The 23147-nt window shown below is 35.0% G+C and overlaps 3 protein-coding genes across 3 annotated transcripts in view; 2 read left to right on the top strand and 1 right to left on the bottom strand.

Moving 5' to 3' along the window:
* LOC134800242 (uncharacterized) overlaps positions 1–21646 on the top strand; it is a 310488-nt gene extending 288842 nt beyond the window's left edge. Inside the window, exon 2 of the mRNA XM_063772747.1 lies at positions 21620–21646. The gene's annotated coding sequence lies outside the window, so the exon portion shown is untranslated. The remainder of the gene's footprint in view (positions 1–21619) is intronic.
* Positions 1–23147, top strand: part of LOC134800201 (potassium channel subfamily K member 18-like) — a 32038-nt gene that overhangs the window by 3227 nt on the left and 5664 nt on the right. The gene's annotated exons all lie outside the window — the stretch shown is intronic.
* LOC134800243 (uncharacterized) overlaps positions 18375–23147 on the bottom strand; it is a 299703-nt gene continuing 294930 nt past the window's right edge. The window contains exon 2 of the mRNA XM_063772748.1: positions 18375–18459. The gene's annotated coding sequence lies outside the window, so the exon portion shown is untranslated. The remainder of the gene's footprint in view (positions 18460–23147) is intronic.

The following is a 23147-nucleotide window of genomic DNA, read 5'->3' on the forward strand; positions in this document are numbered from 1 at the left end:
GAAATGGAGGAGGGAGGCCTTTGTGCAGCAGTGGGACACTAGGCTCATACAAATAGTTAATAAGTAGAATAACATTTTAAATTTCGGAATACGCTACACAAATCGAATGGAATTTTAAAGCCTGCTCGTAAATTATCGATGTAGATCGTGTTCTAATGAATTATTAATGGAATTGATCTGAAGCCCTGTCTTATTTAACCGCGGCACAATACGCTTTTGTTGGCGCCGTGCTTTTGTTTTTGTGACAGCTCGATTTAAGTTAAGAGCGATTTATGTGGAACCTAAAATTTGAAAGCCTTTTAAGTTCAGTGAACCAATTGAAACCCTAGTCTACCGTGAAACCTACAAAGTAAAGCCATTAACTCTTATAGCATGATTTTACCTTTTTACCTTAAATTAAAATAAATCAGACGGATTGTTCACTGATTCTCTTCTTCTTCTTCTTCCTCCTGTATCCCGGCTCATGGGAGCCTGGGTCCGCTTGACAACTGATCCCATGATTTGACGTGAGCATTAGTTTTTACGTAAGCATTAGTAGGATTGTTCACTGATTATGGAAAAACTTAAAAGAAGTTTGCAAAATGAATATGCTAACGCTTTGAATTAGTAATATTTACATGAAGGAGGAGTTACATTTTTATTGCAAATGAAATAGTTTCGGATTGATATCCATAGAACGTGAGTCGATATTTAATTAATTACTAGCACTGGTACATTTTTGCCCCCTAAATACCGGGCAATGATAGTAAGAATAGAGGTCAGGAATGAGGGGATGGGGCTCATTAGGTACTGGACAGAAGTAGACATTGGTAGGTTTAGGTAGACATAGGTTATGGTTACTCTACACGATGGCCCAGTGCTGGACTAGCGAGATGGCCATGCGATGGTTGAGAGCACGCTCTATGGAATGGGCCACGTGTAGATGCGTACGCACCAGCGCTGGCGCATTACCTTTGATGTGCGGACGAAAAACCGACATCGTATACATCCCACCGCGCCATAAGCCATCCGACACCAATACCCTCTCTACACCCTGCCCATCTTAGTGGGCCAGTATGATGGCCCATCGTGGGGAGGTGCCATTACTAACATAGTGGTAAGTCTAAAATGTTACTAACAAAAATATGGATCGCTTTTGGTCTGAAATAAAGAATTTTTATTTTATTTATTTTGTATTAATGACAAAGGACACACAAAAAAAAAAGATATATACTAGGGCTGTATTTCAAAATCGCTTAATGCTGTTTACTTATACTATACAGAGGCGTGCCTGGCGCGGGTTTTAAAGATAAACCCAGCTTTCTATTATGAGTTAGGTATAGTTTGTGTTTACATTATACTAATATCCGTTTAGTACACAGGCCGGTAATGAGTTTCAGTATTGAAAATGGCTTTTACATTTTGCAGCATTAAAAATAATTTAAAGTTACGGGTTTAATTCGTCTATATTAGTGATATTAGGTACTACTTTGGTAGGTATGTTTGTCCCTTTAGTTAAATGCAATTTTAATACTACTTGTCAATAATCTTTAACAAAAGTATCATGATATGTGGATAAGTCTATTATTATGTATTAAAATAAAAATAAGTAGCTAATATTAAGTAATAGGAAATTCGCAGCGAGTGGCGATAAATTTTAAATCGCCACAAGAGAATAGTTACGTAATGTGCTAATTATTGCACTAGTGCTGTATGTACTGTAATAAATGCAACCAAAATAGTGGGGTTTAACTTTAACATTTTTGTAGGTATTTTCGTGTTAAGTTGGTATGTTTGAGGAATATTTATCATGATGTTAACATTCATGACAGGAAAAATATGTTGAAACGGGAAACACGTTTCTCAAATGTACATACAGGTTAATTTTATAGGTCACGTTAACCTTCGTGTATGTAAATTTACGGAACCTTATCTCTAAAATTAAAGTCAGTTTTTTATACTACAGTGGGACTTCGATAATCCGGACAGACAAAAAAATAACTGAGGTCCCGGATTTATAATTATCCCTTAATTATTTTATTATTTAGCAAATAAATGAAAGATAATGTATGTACACAACACACAAGCGACAATTAGATATTAATCCGTCATTTTGGCTTATGTGTTTGTAAGAAAGGAATAACATTTAATTAATTGGCCCAAAAGTACATTAAAAATTTATTTTAGGAATAAATTTCTTACTTACACAATGTCAGTAAAAATTGAAACTGCAAGCATTTGCTAAATCCACAAGACAAACAGAGTTATACCTATTTTATTTAACATCTATATCTACTATATGAATATTATAAACGATGTAGGTATATTATATCCGTATCTGAAAATAAACCAATTCATTGTCCAATATGGTACATAATTGCGCAATAAACCGGTTTTACAAGCATGTGCCTAAATGAACCAATAGGGGCGATCGTAAAGTTCGATATAATACGTCTTGTGAGCTATAAGGACGACAAGCGGCATTAGAACTCTAAAAATCTGTTATTGATATGTTTTTGCAGCGCATATATGTAGAAGGGTTAAGAACTTATTTATTGTGCGTTAAGGCGTTAAGAACTTATTTAATATGCGACTTTACAGAGGACATTATGAAATAAACGAACTTTTAAGCCTGATTTTCGCACTTTATCTTTATCGGTATGTTAAAACCTTCTACTTATTTAAATTTGTATGATGAAATTCTTACAAAAATGTATCCAAACCGTAAACTTTTGTACTGACTACAGAAAATACAAGGCTGTCCTGGTAGGGTCGCCATGTGATGTGGAGCGTTAAGGAAAACAACTCATATAGCGGCGTGGCGTCATATAGCGGCCGTGTCCATATAAAACACCTATATGGATAGAGTATTATTTTGTATGAAGACGGCTGCTATATGACGCTACCGCTATCCTAGGAAACCAGAGCTATACCCGAACTAATTTGTTTTCTTTAACGCTCCACATCACATGGCGACCCTACCGACGACACGATTCTAGGAAAACGGAACTTAAAGTTAAATTAATAATGACTTTGAATAACGGGTACTATGGCCTTATATATTATAGATATGTAAGTGTACACACTAGAAACCAATAACGTAAGAAATCCCTGTTGGCGTTATATAAACGATTGTCATTTCTAACAAGCCCTAGATAATCGTTTGTCCTTATCCGTCATTTTGACATTAGTGTTTGTAAGAAAGGGACAAAATTTAACAGAGGTTTGCTAAGTTTTATGAATAAGGGGTATTATTCTATTATACCTATACTTCTCCTGCCCTCAACTTTACTACATAATCTATAAACGTCGGACATTCAAATTCGTCGATGTTCGCGGTAACATTTTGAGTGGCCGTAAATTTTCCCGCCATAAAACAGCTTTGATAGCTTATTTGTGACGTCCCACGGTCAAAGGTACCTTATGGCGGGTATGGAGTTATGCATACCCCAGTAATCTACAATAAATAAGCTATCGATAACACAAAAGATCAACCTTCTAGGTTGCGTAGTTACAGAGATATGATTTTTTGAAAATAATGTTGTGAAATGAGCAACTTTACGATAGAGAAGTTTTAAGTTTAGCCGCCTAAAAAACTATGTTCCTGAAGTAAGTTACATAGTTGACTACAAATAATAATACCTTATATATCTGAGATTAAAAAAATATTGCGACTTGTTCTGTAATGCAAATAGAAACTTTTGATATCGACTGATTTATGTGTATACTAACCAATCTCTTGAAAATAAAATTTTATTTCATTTTCACGATTGATTGCAATGAGCTCTCAAGATTTAAATTTTATCTATTAGAAAACGACACTGACAGACAGTTTAAGCAACAAACAATACCGATTTAGAGGTGAAAATGTATTTTCTGACTTTTTCATATAAAATCACAAAATTGAATATTTTTACTTTTAATGTCACACACAATCAATTTTTCTGAGCACATATGAAAGAAATTCTGTCATTCAAATGAAATAAATCCTAAAACCCCAACTAAATACTATATTTAACCCCTTATGCCACTTTAAACTTACATAACAATAACAGTATTTGCTCCATACATTTACGAAAAGGTACCTTATGGAAATAAATCTAATAATACATCACTAGTAAATATCAATCATATTACAGTTTATCTTTTATGAATAGAAAATATTAATTTACATTAAACTGCCCCAAATTTAATTAGTTCTTCGTCATAATAATCTTAAAAAAGACCAATAATTTGTATGTAATGAAAAGGTACCTTGTGATTAAGTTACATGATGAGGCATGATGATGATGGAACAGTTAGGCTAAACTAATAATATTTTGGTAATGGTATAAATCGTCTATTTCTTATCAATAATATATTTCGGTTTCTATTGAAGATAAGCGGCATTGAGGTTCAATGACCTCAATGGAATATGGAATATCCATAAGGTAATGCGTCGGGTATTGGCATTTTTCAGCAAACCAATGGCTGATTTACTGCATGCGACCAAACCAAATGAAGATTATTCTAGTTAAGAAAGACTTGACGAGAGTAACTTTGGTATAATAGCAGACTACTTGGATTTGTGATGTCGGTCTATGTACGGTCATAATATTTGCGAGGCGCCCCAACCAGAACTGAAATTATCAAATTAGTTTTGCAGAATGCTAATACAGGAAATTGGTAGAGAACTACCAAACTTCTTTTCCCGTATTGACTAGTTTTTTTTGGGAATTTTCAATCTTTTTTCCATAAGGTACCTTTTCTACTAAACTCTGAGACGACATTACTAGGCTTATAACTAACTTATAACAAAAATAAAAACAGGTAAACAAACGTTACGCATTAAGGTTTCAGATCACACAATAAAAAAAATTGAGCATTTTTTCACCTCTTTACAAAACATTTCATATCTCCGAAACTAGAAACCCTCATAAGGTACCTTTTCCCATGGAACGTCACATTTGTCAACCCTATTATCATGTTTACGATGCACAACCCGACAACTCCTTTAAACCTGGAGTCTGTCGATAGTGGCGAAGTATCAATAATGGATTGTAAAACGAGAACGTTAAACAATCCGTCCTGCCCGAGGCTATTTAGGTTAGACCGAGGCAATCGGCTCCAAGTAACGGCCCGATTGGAACTATTAGATACATCAGTTAATAGATCTGGAAACGATATGGATTAAATATGTCAGTGTCAAATGTGACGTTTCTTCAAACAAAAACGTCACTTTTGACACTGACACTCCTTCTTCAATTTAAGAGGTATCATCTTGTCCGTGGAGTATTTTCCATTTCTCCCTCTCATAAGCCATATCCTTGACCTCTTGATACGACACGACACCAGCTTTTTCGTTCGAAGTTCGAATCGGACAGTAAATCATCTGTAGACGTAGATAAGTACGTATTTAAAATATTGCCTACGCTTGGCACGGTCTACCCTAAATAGCCTCGGGTTGAACTCTAAATAGCTTAGAAGGGCTAAAGTGGATACCAAAGAACTATAACGGGGGTCAACATAGACAGAAGCTAGCAATAAAATAAAGTTGAGCAAAACCAATCAACGAAATAACCACAGCGACGCATCCCGTGCCGTGCAATTTGAATGGACTCCGTGTAGTGTCGGCCGTATTGTTCAATTAAAACATCCTGTATAGGCACAGGGGTTATTCTGGGTACTGTAGAGAAAAATACTGAAAATCCATCAAGGGATTTAATTTCTGTGCCACTTTGTACTTTGTCATTGACAATATGAAAGTCGCCCACACTATTAACTGTAGGTACTCAAATAATTATATCAACCAATTTACAAATACATTAAAAACACAGTGTTAAAACTTTAATAGTAGTGCAGTGTAATAAAAATAAAGACTTGGCTTAAGGCGCTCTTATACTCGAGTTTTACGTTTTCAAGGGGGTGAAGCAGACGCGTGGTAGAACGGGCAGGCGGGCGCCCCGCGCGGCGCACCGCACCATTCCCGCGCAGCACGTCTACGTCCTTATTCTGACGACATCGGTATTCTGAATTGTCAGTTCCGGGATTTTTAGTTCGGCAATTAATATTGAATAAGATTTATTAGTATATTTGAATTATGATGAGTACTTAATGAAATTAAAAACCGGACAAGTGCGAGTCGGACTCGCCCACCGAGCCCACCAAGGGTTCCGTACTTTTTAGTATTTGTTGTTATAGCGGCAACAGAAATACATCATCTGTGAAAATTTCAACTGTCTAGCTATCACGGTTCGTGAGATACAGCCTGGTGACAGACGGACGGACGAACGGACGGACAGCGGAGTCTTACTAATAGGGTTCCGTTTTACCCTTTGGGTGGGGAACCCTAAAAATGGTAGGTAAGACGGTGAGTGTACCTAAATAATTATTAATTATATACAATATGAGTGTATACTTGACCGATCATGTTTTTGTAAAAATCGATTTCGACTGGCAAAACATATTATTTTTTCCGGAACCGGGTTTTTTAACCTAATTAGACCCCGCTGAATCCGAAATTGCCGGTTGCTTGATCGAATTCTTGACTGGAAGTGAGATAGTTGATATTAAAGGTCCCTTTTTTTAGTTTTTCGTAAATAACTCTTAAACGGTGGTGCATAGCAAAAAATTTTCTTAAACATAAGTAATCTGCATAAAATTGCCTACAAGAAAGATTTCGCACAATTTTTCGCTAGGATCAATATTCAAAGAGATATTAAGGCGGGAAAGTTAATTATAATCACTTTTTGAAGGTCGCTTTTTTTAGTTTTTCGTAAATAACTCGTAAACGGTGGCCAATATAAAAAAAAAAATGTTAAACGTTAATAATCGACACAACATTTTTAATAAAAAAAGATTTAGTAAGTACATTTTTAGCAGGGATCAATATTTAAAAAGATAATAAAGAGGGAAAGTTAATTATAATACATTCTAAGGTTCCTTGTTTTTATTTTTTCGTTAATAATTTGAAAAGTATGACTCATAGCAAAAACAAATTTTACACAAATAATAAACATAACATTTCCTACAAGAAACATGTAGAACACTTTTCGCTAGGATCAATATTTAAAAAGACAAAGCATCCGGTAAGTCAATTATAATCAATTTTAAAGTCCCTTTTTAGTTTTTTGTAAATAACTCGTAAACGGTGTCCCATAGCAAAATAGGTTTTTATGAATAAATAATCTCCATAAAATTTTCTGCAAAAAACATCTGAACACTTTTCTCTAGGATCAATATTTAAAACGATATTAAAGGAAGAAAGTTAATCACAATCAGTTCACAGGTCGCTTTTTTTTCGTAAATAACTCGTAAACGGTGCCCCCGTTGCAAAAAAATATTATACATAAATATTGAGCATAAAATTGTCCACAAAAAAGGTTTTGTACACTTTTTCGCTACGATCAATATTTAATGAGGTATTAAAGGGGGTAAGTTAATTATAATCAATTTCCAGGTCCCTATTTTAAGTTTTTCGTAAATGACTCGTAAACGGTGGCCCATAGCAAAATAGGTTCTTAATGTTAATTAACCCCCCTTGGCTAAAAAGTGGCCTCCATGTTTAAAATTCATTTGTTTACGTAAGATGTCCGTCTTTGGGTCACGAATTTACATGTATGTACCAAATTTCAACTTAATTGGTCCAATACTTTTGAAGAAAATGGGCTGTGACAGACGGACAGACAGACAGACAGTCGCACGAGTGATCCTATAAGGGTTCCGTTTTTTCCTTTTGAGGTACGGGACCCTAAAAACTAAAAAAAGTGACATGTGAATTGATTGTAATTAGAGATGGGTAACTACCCGGGTAAATACCCGAGAGCGGGTATTTACCCGGTAAATACCCGATATTTACCTACCCGCGGGTAAATACGCGGGTATTTTCGTTTTTCTTCTAAATTTGAATTGTTAAATGGTATGTGAGTATAAATAAGATTAATTTAAGTACTTTTTTATAATGTTACATAAAATGTATGTTCAAACTAAGTATGAAAAGGTTGCTATGAGATGAAGTTCGATTTTAACATATCAGTACAATTATGAAAATCGTGTAAAATCATTCCCTGGCTTCCGGAAATGTTTTAAAACGCTTTTAATATACATTAAAAAGATGAAAATAAAGACTACTTATAAATGATAATAAAAAAAAAATGTGCCGTATCACAACTTGGGAAGCTCATAAGTCAAATACAGTTAGTTTTAGGACAAAAATGTATATAACCTTTTTTGTAGAAAATTATGTCTACTTTAGTTTGTACATACAACACTTTTCGATATTAATGACAGATTCCAAGAAATATGAAAAAGTTCACTTCTACCCCCCTCCCCCCAACCACACCCCCCGCCGACCGCAGTTGGAATGTGTATTATCAACGTATAAGTACGATAATTTACTCGAATCTAAAAAAATACTCTTATGACGGCCTTTTTTTAATATTTATCAAAATTGTACTAAAAATTCCTTAGTTACAACTGCAAGTTTCACTAAACCATTTCATTTTAAATAACACACAATAATTACAACCATTAACTCGGTTTATATCTCCACTTTAACACAAATCGACATGTGCAACAAGAAATGAATCTACCCGTCCATTTGGGTAGATACGGGTAAATACCGGGTAGATGGGTATTTGCCGGGTATTTACCTGGGTGGGTAAATTGGGTAAATACCCGCGACCCATCTCTAATTGTAATGAACTTTCTTCCTTTAATATCGTTTTAAATATTGATCCTAGAGAAAAGTGTTCAGATGTTTTTTGCAGGAAATTTTATGTAGATTATTTATTCATAAAAACCTATTTTGCTATGGGACACCGTTTACGAGTTATTTACAAAAAACTAAAAAGAGACTTTAAAATTGATTGTAATTAACTTACCGGCTGCTTTGTCTTTTTAAATATTGATCCTAGCGAAAAGTGTTCTACATGTTTCTTGTAGGAAATTTTATGTTTATTATTTATGTGTAAAATTTGTTTTTGCTATGAGTCATACTTTTCAAATTATTAACGAAAAAATAAAAACAAGGAACCTTAGAATTTATTATAATTAACTTTCCCTCTTTATTATCTTTTTAAATATTGATCCCTGCTAAAAATGTACTCAATATTTTTTATTGAAAATTTTGTGTAGATTATTAATGCTTACAACATTTTTTTTATATTGGCCACCGTTTACGAGTTATTTACGAAAAACTAAAAAAAGGGACCTTAAATATCAAATATCTCACTTCCAGTCAAGAATTCGATCAAGCAACCGGCAAATTCGGATTCAGCGGGGTCTAATTAGGTTAAAAAACCCGGTTGCAAAAAAGTAATACGTTTTGCCAGTAGAAATCGATTTTTACAAAAATGTGACCAGTCTAAATTATTCAATTTGATTAATTTTATAGCCTTTTAAAATATGTTTACACAATTTATCAATCGTGACTGAATTCAGGATTGGTTAGATAGTGTAGTAAATAAAGGTAGCAGTAATTCCTCAGCCAGAAAAAACTTTACAGTATGATAAAGTATCAATAAATAAAAAGTATTGTATAAATTTCCAAAGAATAATAATAATAGAATTAAAGTAAATACCTAAAGTCTTAAATCGTTAATATCTTTTTACGGATGTAACGTATTGCAACAATATATGAAATATCAAAAAAATATCCCAGCAGAAATACCAGTATTAATAAAAATTTTTTTTTGGCGTGTCTTGGACCGGAAAATTGCTCAGTCTAATTTTTTCACTGGAATGCCATTTTATTGCCGTTTTATACCTACAAAATGAAAATCTAAAAATTTTCCACTCTCAGTTTTTAATAGTTCTATAATACATACATTTCGATACGCATTTTTTTTGGATTTTTTTACCCACTGCGCCAAATTATATTCTAAGATCATATAAGAAGAAAATAATGACAGCAATTTTCCGATGAAAATGAGCGTCAAAAAAAGGAAGTATCATAAAAAAATATTCTCATGTTTGACAAAACTTTTAGATTTTTTTCTAGTATCACATACTGATACAAATAACTTATTTTGTAAAATAATTTTGGACTGAGGAATTACTCGGTTCAATATATAATTAGATTTGTGTTTTTACCTAACTTAGGAGTGTTTTTTTTTTTGATATTTATAATGTTAGTCTCGGCTCATAATATACAATAACCAAGCTAAATTTCATCGACTGAGAAATTAATGCATGTGTCTCCATACAAGAACTTGCTTCATTTACTACACTAAGATGGGTGTGTGCCTTTGCTGCCCAACTTGTTATAAAATGACAATATGACGGACGAATGTCTGAAATGTCACCGTATTTAAGAATTATTTTGCTTTTCTTCGTAAGTATGTTGAAAAACATTGTGTGTATAACATATTTGCATATTTATACTGTGATTACCCATTTTATGAAACGTCCGCTAAACTAGCACAGGTCCGACGCTGACAGTGGTCACGGGCGTACTGGCGTGAGGAATAGGCGCAAGATATTGCCGCGTAGGGTGTAATTTAGTAGGCAAAATGTTGAATTCATCAAATGATGAATGAAAAAATTAACGTATCGATAAAAGGACAAGCAATAATGAAGATTTACTTAAAAGCTATCGACTGAAGTAAGTTTCATATACATTTTCGTCCTAGTACTTCTAACATAAGAAAATAAAGACAGTGTTAGGCATGTTTTCAACTTAAGATTCTGTCGAGAAAATAATGAGCCGTCGTGTTTCTGACAAGCAATAACGTAGTTCAAGGACTGAAGTTATACATACTAGAAAATAATGCATGATATCCTTGTAAAAGTCTGTAAATATGGTGTCAAAAAAGTGCATTTTACTACACACCGCGCCTTAAAGGTCTCGAAACCACGTCGTTAAAAAAATCTGTTAACTGTACATTGGTGGACCTTATGTCTTTAATTTTGTAATACCAAAGAGAATAGATAGTATAGAGGGGTCCTGTCATAGTACGTTTTGTAGTCACAGTAAATTTACTGCCATCTCATCGACACACGACTAAAACTCAAAACGAAAACGTATAAAATTATCAAAAAAATTTATATATATGGAAAAATTATTTTATTATATTTATATCATTTTGACCCATGTTCATTCACTGATATCTATGTGTTAAAATTGTTAAATAAGAAACGGTGTCGTCACGCCATCTAGCCGAGCATAGGCCAAAGGTGTGTGCGCCATCTATCCGAGAATGACTTTTTCTTGATTTCCGAGGCACGTTTTTTCCTTAGACTTTATTCATCTTATACGAAGTTACATATGTCTTTGGTAATACCGATGTACAGTTAGGAGTGTTGCTGTTTGTACGTAATACCAAATAGTGTAAAAATATTTTCCATAATATCAATATCCAGAGAAAAGCGGTCGTCCACTTTTCTCTTAAAGAAATCGGAGTGACATCTGTCATTCCTACTAATCCGAAAAGTCAGGAACAGCCCAAAGGCCGCAAATAAAACTGTTTTAGAATAGTTCCCCTTAACAGAGCACGTTTGCTACAGGGCGCATTCCAGTTACATTGGGCCTCTGTCTAAACGTAACATTGTAGGATGCAGTAAGTTAACGTGCCCTGTTTTCATTTGAATAAATAATTCGGAAACGGCCTCTAGGTCGCTCTAAATAATTATGTAAATTATGTTCCTTCTACATTATGTCAATTTAATTATAACAATTATGTTGAACCATTATAATGTGACGTTCCACGACGAAAGGTACCTTATGGCGATCGGCGCTCACGCCGCGTTAGTATTGGAGTGCCGCTCATAATGGCGTATGCGCCGACCGCCATAAGGTACCTTTCGTCGTCAAACGTCACATATATATGTGAAAAAACAGTACAATACCTTTTTATTAAAATGCCGGGAATGCCGCGAGTGCTTTGCAACGGATGCGACCGGAATGGTCTTTTTGTTTAGTTGTAATGTATTAAGATATTTTACAAATACCTACAAATGCGTTTATTTCATTACTTTTTACAACACTGTTGTTCTTAGGTATAAATAAGGGTTAAATATTAAAACAAAAAATATTAAACACATACTCGTATAGTGTTTTAATAAATTTTCGTGGTTCTTTATTAAAATAAAAACACAGTGGCACAGTGGATTAAAACAATCCGTTTTTTTAACTCTTACGAAGAATTCTCGCACCGAACTCTGGTGCAGTCAAAAAGTATTCGTATACGCGGAAAGTATGCTTTTCCTAACTTTTGTCCGGGATACGGAACTTTTCATAACAGATTTCCTTTTTTTGTTTACAATGTTCCAGTGTTGGATATTCGCATGAACAAATATTTGAGTACGTTATGGGATTTGGAAATTGTTTGACAGGTTATGTTGTCACGTGGATAAATATTATCCTAACGTGGTTTATTATTATTAGTGATAACAATAGTTAAGAGCAGTATAACTTTGTACAGTCAACTGTAAAAATATATGGGTGTAGCCAACTTATTCAAAAATATGTCCCATAGTTCTTAATTCGCTGACATATGAGCTATGGGACATATTTTTGAGATGATTTGTGCACCCATATTTTTACAGTTGAATGTACGTGTCTTCTGAATTTCTAATACAAAATCTACCCTCATTAATTAATTTTGGGTGTAATAACTGATTACAAATATGTACACTGGGTGAATTCTTTGACATGTTTAGATCAAATATAACGGGATGACGGTAAAAGGGAAACGTAATAATATTGGTATTAGTGTAACATAATAATGTTTATTTTTCAAATTAATATTCGAGAATGCTTCCATACACTGAAAGAAATGCTTGAATAAAAAAAAGTACCTAACAAAATATTTTGTTTCTAACCTCTGTATCTTTAGGTACTTAAATAAACGAATAATTTGTACATTTTCGGGTAGTCATAACATTTATTGATTAACCAACCAAATACCTACAAAACCGCCTGGATCTGTCACTGAACGACCTGAATTTAACCTACATTATTTGATCATGTAATGTTATCCTCAACTGGCTTAAGAAGTCATTTGAGGGTAGATTTTGTTTACTCTTTTTTAAATACCTAAAGATACAGACTAATAGTTTACAATGCTTAGGGTAACTTGTTGATCAATGAAACACTAAAAGTTCAAGCCTTTCTATCTCTGGTGTTTTTAAAGTTATGAGTGTGACATTTCGTATGAAGATTAACAATTTCGTTGGCTATCATATGGCATTCTTGGTTTCTACTTATCTGTAACAGTTCCTGTGTTATAAGCCTTTTTTTGAAAAATGAGTTTTGTTTCATTGTGTACTTGTGCATGTTTTCAATGAAACACTCTGATTTTTACAGTGAAACAAATGTAATAATTATAGTCTACCATGAAAAATCGTTAATAAACATTGAAACGGTGTAATAAATAAGGGTCATTCCATAATAAACGCTACCAAGGGTTCAAAAATGAAAATTAGTTTAAGAAGTCAACACTAACCTATTTCCATAGAAAACATACCAAACCTTCATGTCAGAAAAAAAAACCGAAAAAAAATCAATTTTTACATGTTTTTCATGTACTTGATCGCAACGTTTAAATGATAGGCGTAAAACTAATTTTATACAGCGATATTGGCAAGACTAATTAAAAAGAAAGTAACTGTAAACTGTTACAAATTTCCCGCAGTTATTTCAGGTAAAATATCGTAATTTTATAATTTGTCTTTAAAAATATTAAAAAGCATGGATTAATCGGTTTTTACAAGAGTATTCTAGACTGTGGTCTCAAAGTAACACCCGAAACGGGAAAGAGATAAAAGTATGTGTAACTTTTCCCGTAATTAACTATAGCCAAACATGTTTTGCCAAAGAAAGGCTATGATGTGAACCTATGCAAATGTGTAATAGTTGTTGTTTTAGCGTCTGCTTTAGTCGTATGTTTAAAGTTTGAAGTTGTGTAACACCCGAAACGTGTTGTACGTCCGCCTGTCAGTCCCCGGCTTTTCTCCGTGATGGTTAGTGGCGTTAGTGCTAGAAAGCTACAATTTGGCATGGATACATAAATCAATCATGGCGACAAAGTAGTAACACAAAAACTACAAAAAAAATTTTTTTAGGTTTGCTCCTGTATACAAAATATTTTTAATTTTTTTGCGACTCTAATCCTGTGATGTGGGGTGTCGTTGGATAGATCTTTCAAAATGAATAGGTGTCACCATCAACTATTTTTTGATTAAGTGAATATTTTCGGTAATATTCGCATCGAAAGAAAAATAATTATGATATCTTCGAGAAACAGTTTTTATTGTTAAGATTAATGTATTTTATAATAATTCAGCATTTATTACTTATGTTTTTAATCGAATTTATTAAAAAGACAATAATTTCAATAAAATGAGCCATAATTTCGTATAAATCTGTCTTAATTTCGTACTCGTAACACCCGAAACGAACCATGAGTAACACCCGAAACAGGTAATTTATTTTATTAAAATTAATTGAAAAGTGATACTAAGTGTTACTTCAGTGTTTCAGTAGACTATACTAACTATTATTACTTGACATAAATAAAACTGGAGGTTACTTGACAAAATTTGCTAAATTATGCATTTTGGTACTGATGGTCAGAAGGTATAGGCCAATTCCCGTAACGCCCGAAACAGCTACTTTTTAGTGATTCTCTCGTTATTGCTCTTATACTTTAATTATGTGTGTACAGGAAAAGAAAATATTATCAAAGTAGTAGATGAATCAATAGTTATAACCTCCTAGTTCCTGTTACAATATCGAATAAAACCTTATTTTAAGAGTTCAAGTGTAACACCCGAAACGGTGGAATGACCCATAAGTGACATTAATACATATATGCTTTCACTCAATTAATGAGAAAGGAAAGGAGAAAATAGTGGTAGGCTGAAATTAGTTATTTGAAAGGTTTCCGACATATGGAATCATTATAAGATTGCTGAAATATCTAAAAGCGAAAGACTTGTTTCATTGTACACACACCTGAGTTTCATTATGAATCGAAAATCTGGTCGGCAGGTACGGCATGCTGCGAAAAAGGCGCCTTTTATGTCCACGGAGCATGATTGCCAACTAGGTAGACGCGGGAGGGTTTTGAACATCTCCATGCTTGATTTCATACACTTTCTTGCAACATAGTGTTTATACACGACTGTTTCAATGTAAGACATGTGTCCTTAACCTTGCCATCAATGAAACATTCAACATATAAGCCATCCTATCTCAGCCATTCCTAAAGTTAAGTATCTTATATTTTGTCATATGATAGACAAATTATTACCAATTTTCATGGTATTTTAGTTTCACAAATTTAGCACATAGGTTTTAATTATTTAAAAAAATAATGAGTTTGTTTCATTGTGTGCTGGTACTGGTGTTCAGTGAACATCATGTTTCATTGTATACTACATAAAAATGTTTCATTGTGAGACTAGGGGGTGTTTTTTTAATCAATTAATAAAAACTGCACCAAAGAGTGAAAGAAATTTAAAAATATTTAGCTCCAAATAAACTTTAATACACATAGAACATAACAAAAACTTAAAAAACGCCAAACTCGAGTCTATATCTTGGTAAAAAATTGCGAAACTTAAATGAAAAAATTTACTTTTGTTGCACGAATTCACAATAATGCTCGTAGCAGCATGCTCCTTCTCCGAGGCGCGCTCGTGTTTTGGGGAGGTGCTAGGGGTCCCTGAGCCTGCCCTTGCTTGACAGACGGCACTAGCTGGTAACACCTAGTTTCCGAGATATCGCAAAGTTACACTGTGTCCGATTGTTTCAATGTAGAACAACTGACCCTACACAATAAATGGGCCTTGCGCACTATTACAAAATCGGTTTTAAGGTTATTTATAGAATTAGTCAATGAGTTCGGCCAATTATTTATTTCAGTGTAGGTTATAAAATCATTATGGTGCCCAAGATTTATTTAATGATAATGACCTACCGATCGGTTGTTTTAAGTAAGAACGAACAAAATAAAACGATAATGATGAACGCGTAACTACAGCCTTTCAAACATTTTACTCCTCATAAAATATTTATTACAACACAATATAAAAAGTAGCCGATAAATAATTAATTCTCACAATTCGTTCTGAAATAACCGAACTCTCGCACTTAACCGCAATCCGATGGAATAAGACCCAAGTAATACCTAGTAAAATTTTATTATCAATTTGAGAATTTATGCCCACAGTTCGTTCTGAATCCGCTCAGTACGCGGAGTAATGAAATAAGTCATTTAAATTGGAATAGAGATTTCAATGGCGGTAACAGATCACTTCCTTACTAAATGGAGCATTCCTTTTTTTTCATTTATTTGCAGTAAAATAATTCTCTATTTTACCGATCACATGATTCACATGATAGCTCTGGTATTGTTTGATTAAACTTATAATAAAAAAAAGTTTTCATGCCAAATATATTAAAATTGCAGAAAAATAAACATTACCATTGGTTACAATACAACACGACTTGCGATCTTTATGCACGCCCATCACGGCCATACTAACTTAGTATAAAATCTCTCAAGTGCTTATTTTAGTTGTTTCTACATTTTCGACTAAGAGCCCGTTTCACGGAAGCTTGTAACTTGTAGTGGTGGGCCATTTATTTACTAATATCAAATGAACAAAGACTTCCACTGGTGTTATTAAAAAAATTACAGTCTATACGAAATATTACTAAATGTGAACAAATATATTAGCTGCATACTAGTGTTGGATGTTACATCCAAAAGTGATGGCTGCGCGGCAATCAGTGCAATGTTTTGCAAATAAAAAAATCTTTGATTTTTGGTGAACGCGCACCTTCGTCATCTTAATCCGTAGATTGCAGGTTCGAGTCCTGTCACGGTCGCCATGAGGTGACGAGAGAAGTAGAGGGTTTATTAAATTAAACACATGCGCTCTATCTAATGGTCCGTTTACTACTGACTAATAATATCATCTGTCTCCCTATACTATACCACAGAGTCTAAAGAGGTAGTCTATGGCGGGGGGACATTACGTGGGGGCTAAATGCGGGTAATATTGGATTATATCACTGATTTATGTAAAATCTTTATCGGTGGCGACACCTGGGATTGGATTTTGGTATCGTCAGCATTAGGTGTGGTCGGAATTTAAGATGAAGTTTTTCAGGAGGATTTTGTTTTGTACTGGTGTAAATCCTGGAATTTCCTTATTTGGAATAACTTTATGTAGGTATAATCTTACTATCTAAGTTAGGATTCTTATTCCTAAAATTTATTTAGTTACGTAGTTTCTTTGTTGTTTTTTTTCGGGTTCCGTACCCAAAGGGTAAAAACGGGACCCTATTACTAAGACTCCGCTGTCCGTCTGTCCGTCTGTCTGTTCATCCGTCTGTCTGTCTGTCACCAGGCTGTATCCCACGAACCGTGATACCTAGAGAGTTTAAATTTTCACAGATTATGTATTTCTGTTGCCGCTATACCTAACAATAAATACAAAAAAAAATTAAGTGGGGCTCCCATGCAACAAACGTGATTTTATTGCCGTTTCTTGCGTAATAGTACGGAACCCTTCGTGCGCGAGTCCGACTTGCACTTGGCCGGGTTTTCTCTCTCTCTTCATGTATTTTCAAATACAATCCCGTATTGTTCATGAATAAATACTATGACTATGACTTCATTACCTCTTGTAATTTTATAACTTTGCAACTGCGACAGTGAGCATACCATCATACTTGTGCGTTGTATAACTGTTGTGTTGTAATTGTTTTAATCGAAATCGGTAAATAATGTAATTTTTAACAATATTCGATAAACAGTAGGTTCGGTTAATTTTTTTTACTGTATTTTTGCAAAACAACCTTTGAACTCAAACTGGTTTGCCAACATTTGTTACCAAGTACTAAACCTGATTGAAGTATTATTTGTACCCGCTTTGTACCTAAGCTTTGAGCGAGATTGGTTAATAATATAATTTTTAACAATATTCGGTAAACAGTTCTGACAAACTTTTAAAGTATTTTCGCGAAATAAACTCTAAGCCCAAACTGGTTTGCCAATAGTTAATACCAAGTACTAAGCCTAATGGACTTATTTGTACCTATCTAAAAGTTCAACGTAAATTCTTAATGCGAGATAGAACAACAAAAACCGGGCAAGTGCGAGTCGGACTCGCGCACGAAGGGTTCCGTACCATAATGCAAAAAAAAAAAACAATAAAAAAAAGCAAAAAAGAAAACGGTCACCCATCCAAATACTGACCACTCCCGACGTTGCTTAACTTTGGTCAAAAATCACGTTTGTTGTATGGGAGCCCCATTTAAATCTTAATTTATTCTGTTTTTAGTATTTGTTGTTATAGCGGCAACAGAAATACATCATCTGTGAAAATTTCAACTGTCTAGCTATCACGGTTCGTGAGATACAGCCTGGTGACAGACGGACGGACGGACGGACGGACGGACGGACGGACGGACGGACGGACGGACGGACAGCGAAGTCTTAGTAATAGGGTCCCGTTTTACCCTTTGGGTACGGAACCCTAAAAAACCTAATTCGCTTTATCCACGTACAAAATAGAACACATTAATAGTGTCTGTATTGTATGTGAATTTATTTTGTAATAGCTTTCTGTAAGATTGTTTATATTTTGGTTAAAAACTCGTTGAAACATCAAGCGAGATCAAAAAACATTACTGAATAAATCGACCTTTATATTGTGTGATGACTAATAATAAGACAAGATGAAGGAGAGATAAATCAATTTAAATATTTACCGTGTAAACAGAAAAAATATCTATGAATAATTTGACTGATAGACGCTACGCTAAAGGTGACATTCGGATGTGAAGAGATCGCTTTTTAGCGATAATATCGCCTAATGTTTACCTACTTTTTCTTGAGTTGCTTTATTATTATTAAAATGTTTTTTTTTATTGAGGTGTGCAATAAAGATTATTTGTATGGTCGAATTCCTTAGATAGATGAACTATCGCGAACGGAGGTTTTTTTCAGCGTCAGTATGAAGCGAATTTTCTCGGAGAGTTTTTTTTTGTGACCAAGGCAATAGTAGTAGTGTTCTAACTTACTTACTTACTTACTCCGTTGGCTCAGCGACCCAAAATGAGACTTGGCCTCCGACACAAGACAGCGCCACTTTTCTCGGTCCTGTGCGACCTCTCGCCAATTGCTGACTCGAAGTTCGCGCAGGTCCGCCTCCACCATGTCGCACCAGCGATATCTGGGCCGTCCGATAGGACGTCTTCCTGCTGGACGGCCCAGGTATGCTCTTTTCACGTTCCGATCTTCATCCATTCTCTCAAGGTGGCCCAACCAACGGAGTCTGTGAGCTTTAGTCTCTCCCATGATGTTAGGTTCAGCCACTAGGTTTTCGATTTCACGGTTCGTAAGGACTGACCAGCTTCCGTCTGGTCTTTTTTTTTGGGCCCAGTATCCTACGGAGGAGTGTTCTAACTTAATCAGTGTTGCCAGATGGTCACAAAAGTCACATTTTTCGTGACTTTTCGCCTTCTCGTGTGACCTGTGCGTGACTTACGATCTTGAGGCAATTTTTGTGACTTTTTAAGCTAGACGAATTTTGGACCCATGGTTAAAATGCTAGGGGAACTAAAGTGGAAAACACAACTTTTTTTCTTTCAGATCGATTATTTCCGAAAATATTAAGTTGATCAAAAATAGTCCTTAAAGACCCTTATTCATTTTAAAAGACATATCCAAGACACCCACACTATAGGGTAAAAGCGAAAAAAAAAATCATCCCCACTTAATGTAGGGGAGTCACCCTAAAAAAATATTTTTTCTAGTTTATATTTTATGACTTTGTCAGTGTAGCAAATTTATATATTCATGCCAAATTTAATAATAGAAAGTAGAAAAAAATATTTTTTTATGGTGGCTGCCCTACATTAAAGTGGGGATGAATTTTTTTTTGCTTCCACCCTATAGTGTGGGATGTCGTTAGATAGGTCTTTTAAAACGAATACACTTCAAGAACCATTTTTTGATCAACTTAATATTTTCGGAAATAATCGATCTGAAAGAAAAAAAGTTGTGTTTTCCCCTTTAGTTCCCCTAACTTTTGAACCATGGGTCCAAAAAATATGAAAAAAATCATAAAAACATAGCTTAGTAAAGACTTTCAAGGAAACATATAGCGAACCTAATCGGTATAGCTGTTTTTGAGTTTTTGCGAATAGTCTATTTTGACAGACGGGTAACTACGGAACCCTACACTGAACATGGCCCGACATGCTCTAAACCGGTTTTTTTTATATTTTATCAGCAGGCCCCAATTTCACCACGGTGACAGGTGCGACAATTGTAAAACATCACTGTTGCTGACGTCACATGCATCCATGGGCTACGGTTACCGCTTACCATCGGGCGGGCCGTATTTCTGTTTGCCACCATCATTGTATTATTTAAAAAAACTTTATTATATCGGAAAAACAGATATTTCTCTTGCTAAGTTTAAAGCTAAGCAAAAAAAAAACGGTCACCCATCCAAGTACTGACCACTTTGCTTAACTTTGGTCAAAAATCACGTTTGTTGTATGGGAGCCCCATTTAAATCTTTATTTTATTCTGTTTTTAGTATTTGTTGTTATAGCGGCAACAGAAATACATCATCTGTGAAAATTTCAACTGTCTAGCTATCACGGTTCGTGAGATACAGCCTGGTGACAGACGGACGGACGGACGGACGGACGGGCAGCGAAGTCTTAGTAATAGGGTTCCGTACCCAAAGGGTAAAACAGGACCCTATTACTTAAACCGTCTATTTTTTAACTCTAATTTAACTTTAACAACCTGAAGCTCCTAAAGTATTGATCGTAGAGTAAAATTAAACATAACCAAATTTGTAGGAAATTGTATGATAAAACTTTTGTCCGAAGTAATAGGCTACCTCGCACAACGTATCAGCATTGCGATACAGCGAGGAAATGCCGCCAGCATCCTTGGAACAATGCCTCAAGGGCCTATTTTAGATTTAAGCTAGTTATTAATTTAGTTTAGTAGTACCGAAGTAATTATAATGCTATTTGTACATATATTCGAGATATGAGCAAAAATAAGAAAAAAGGTACCTTTAACCCTCCCTGCACCCTCAGCACACCCCCTACCCTCGAGGACTTTTAGTATGTTTATTTAGACACCACAAGGTATATACCAATTTTCAAAACTACTCGAATTATTTCCGCAGATTTTTCTAATTTGCTTGGGTTATTTCTTAATTTTTTAACTTTCTCATTGACCCCCCAAAAGTAGCCCCCATGCTTAAAATTCATTTGTTTACATGACTTACATGTCCGTCTTTGGGTCACTAATTCCACCAATTTGTACCAAATTTCAACTTAATTGGTCCAGTAGTTTCCGTGAAAATAGGCTGTGACAGACGGACAGACAGACAGACAGACGCACGAGTGATCCTATAAATAAGGGTTCCGTTTTTTCTTTTTGAGGAAAAATCATAAAAGGTTAGTAGATTTTTTGTGAAATATATTATTTTCTGAATTTCTTCTAACAAAATCGATTTACCTACCCATACAATACAATAATATAAAAATGTGACTTGAGCAGCAAAAACGTGACTTTTAGGGAAACGAAACGTAACTTATGACTCCAGAGCCCTGGCAACACTGAACTTAATAATAATAATTGGGCCCTGGGCCTGCGGCACCCTAGGTTAGGTTTTTTATAATCTGTTTATATATTTTATGTAATGTTTTGTAAGTGTTTTTATATTGTATTTTTATACGACAGTTCAAATTGTAAAATCCTAACCTAAGAGTCAAGTTAAATAGAGGAATAATAATTTCAGCCTATAAACGTCCCAATGCTGGGCACAGGCCTCCTCTCATGCGCGAGAGGGCTTGGGCTATAGTCCCCACGCTTGCCCAATGCGGATTGGGGACTTCACATACACCTTTGAATTTCTTCGCAGACGTATGCAGTTCTAAACTTAGTAGTTATTTACTTTATAGTTTGGAATTTTCTATGATCAATAACCTATTATTAAAAGCGGCCTAAAAGGATGACTCACGCTGGAACGGCCTGGGTCCGGGCCTTCATTTTCTATAGAAAGCATCACGTGATCACCGAGGCTTTGTGTGTGTGAGTGAGAGAAGTGACTTGCGATAGAAAACGGGACGGCTTGATCCGGACCCGAACCTTCAAGCGCGAGTCGTCGTTAAATCTGTAGGGAATAAGTTAGCTAGAACACAGCGATATCAGAGGGTCTACCGCGAACCAAGTTCGACGTGTTGCCTCTCTATCGCACTTGTAAATTCGTACGTAAGTGTGACATGGAGGCAACACGTCGAGCGTGGTTCGCGGTAGGCCCTCAGTAGGTACCTACGTCATCTCACGTTCTATGAGCGTTATATTAAACTAACTTCCTAGTTTCTAAGCACTAGTTGAAGATTAGTTTCTGCCTGGTAAAAACAGGGCCGAGTAACTTCAAAGTTTGCGACCGACGACTCATATCGGTAGCTTTGATTTCAAGCATCAAAGCAATACTTTAAATTACTTAGAAAAGTAAAGTTTAATAGAAGAATAATTTAAAATACGAGGGCTATTGGTATTTGTATTTGGTGTACTGAACTGTCAACATTTTATAGAAAGTTCCGCACCAGCTTTCGTGATCACCTACTTATACAAAAGTGAACATATGTGTGACGCGTTATATAGCAGAAAAGTAGGGTATGTCTACATATTGGTAGTTGTAGATATGTAGAATGAATGATGAGTATGATTATGATTAGAATATCAAATTTCACCTGACAGCTACAAAGAGATAGAAACAGTCCAAAGATTGGACCGCTGGAGCTTTCCTTTACTCCCTCCTTTTTGGGGGGTAGCCAGAGGTTAATCTCGTAGCTAGGACGCTAGATCACCTAAAGACCCATCACCTGTATTCCTCTCTTCCGTCCGGAAAGTGTTACTTGCTTACTTACATATACCCAAGGAACCGTCGTACCAAGTGGGGTCACCTGAGACAAAAGTGCCAGTATTAACTCTATTAATAATGACAATTCCAGCTTGGATTAAGACAAGAAGGCGCCATCCAAAATTTGTGTAGAAATAACTAGGTTTTGCACTTCACTTCACCTCCCTCTTCAACACCTTATTGAAGGATTTCGCTATAATCGCTAAAATAAAATAAAAAATACTTTAAGGTTTGGTTAGTCTGTGCACCAAACAATAAAATCTGATCAG

The sequence above is a fragment of the Cydia splendana genome, chromosome 19 (assembly GCF_910591565.1).
Source record: "Cydia splendana chromosome 19, ilCydSple1.2, whole genome shotgun sequence".
Lineage (NCBI taxonomy): Eukaryota > Metazoa > Arthropoda > Insecta > Lepidoptera > Tortricidae > Cydia > Cydia splendana.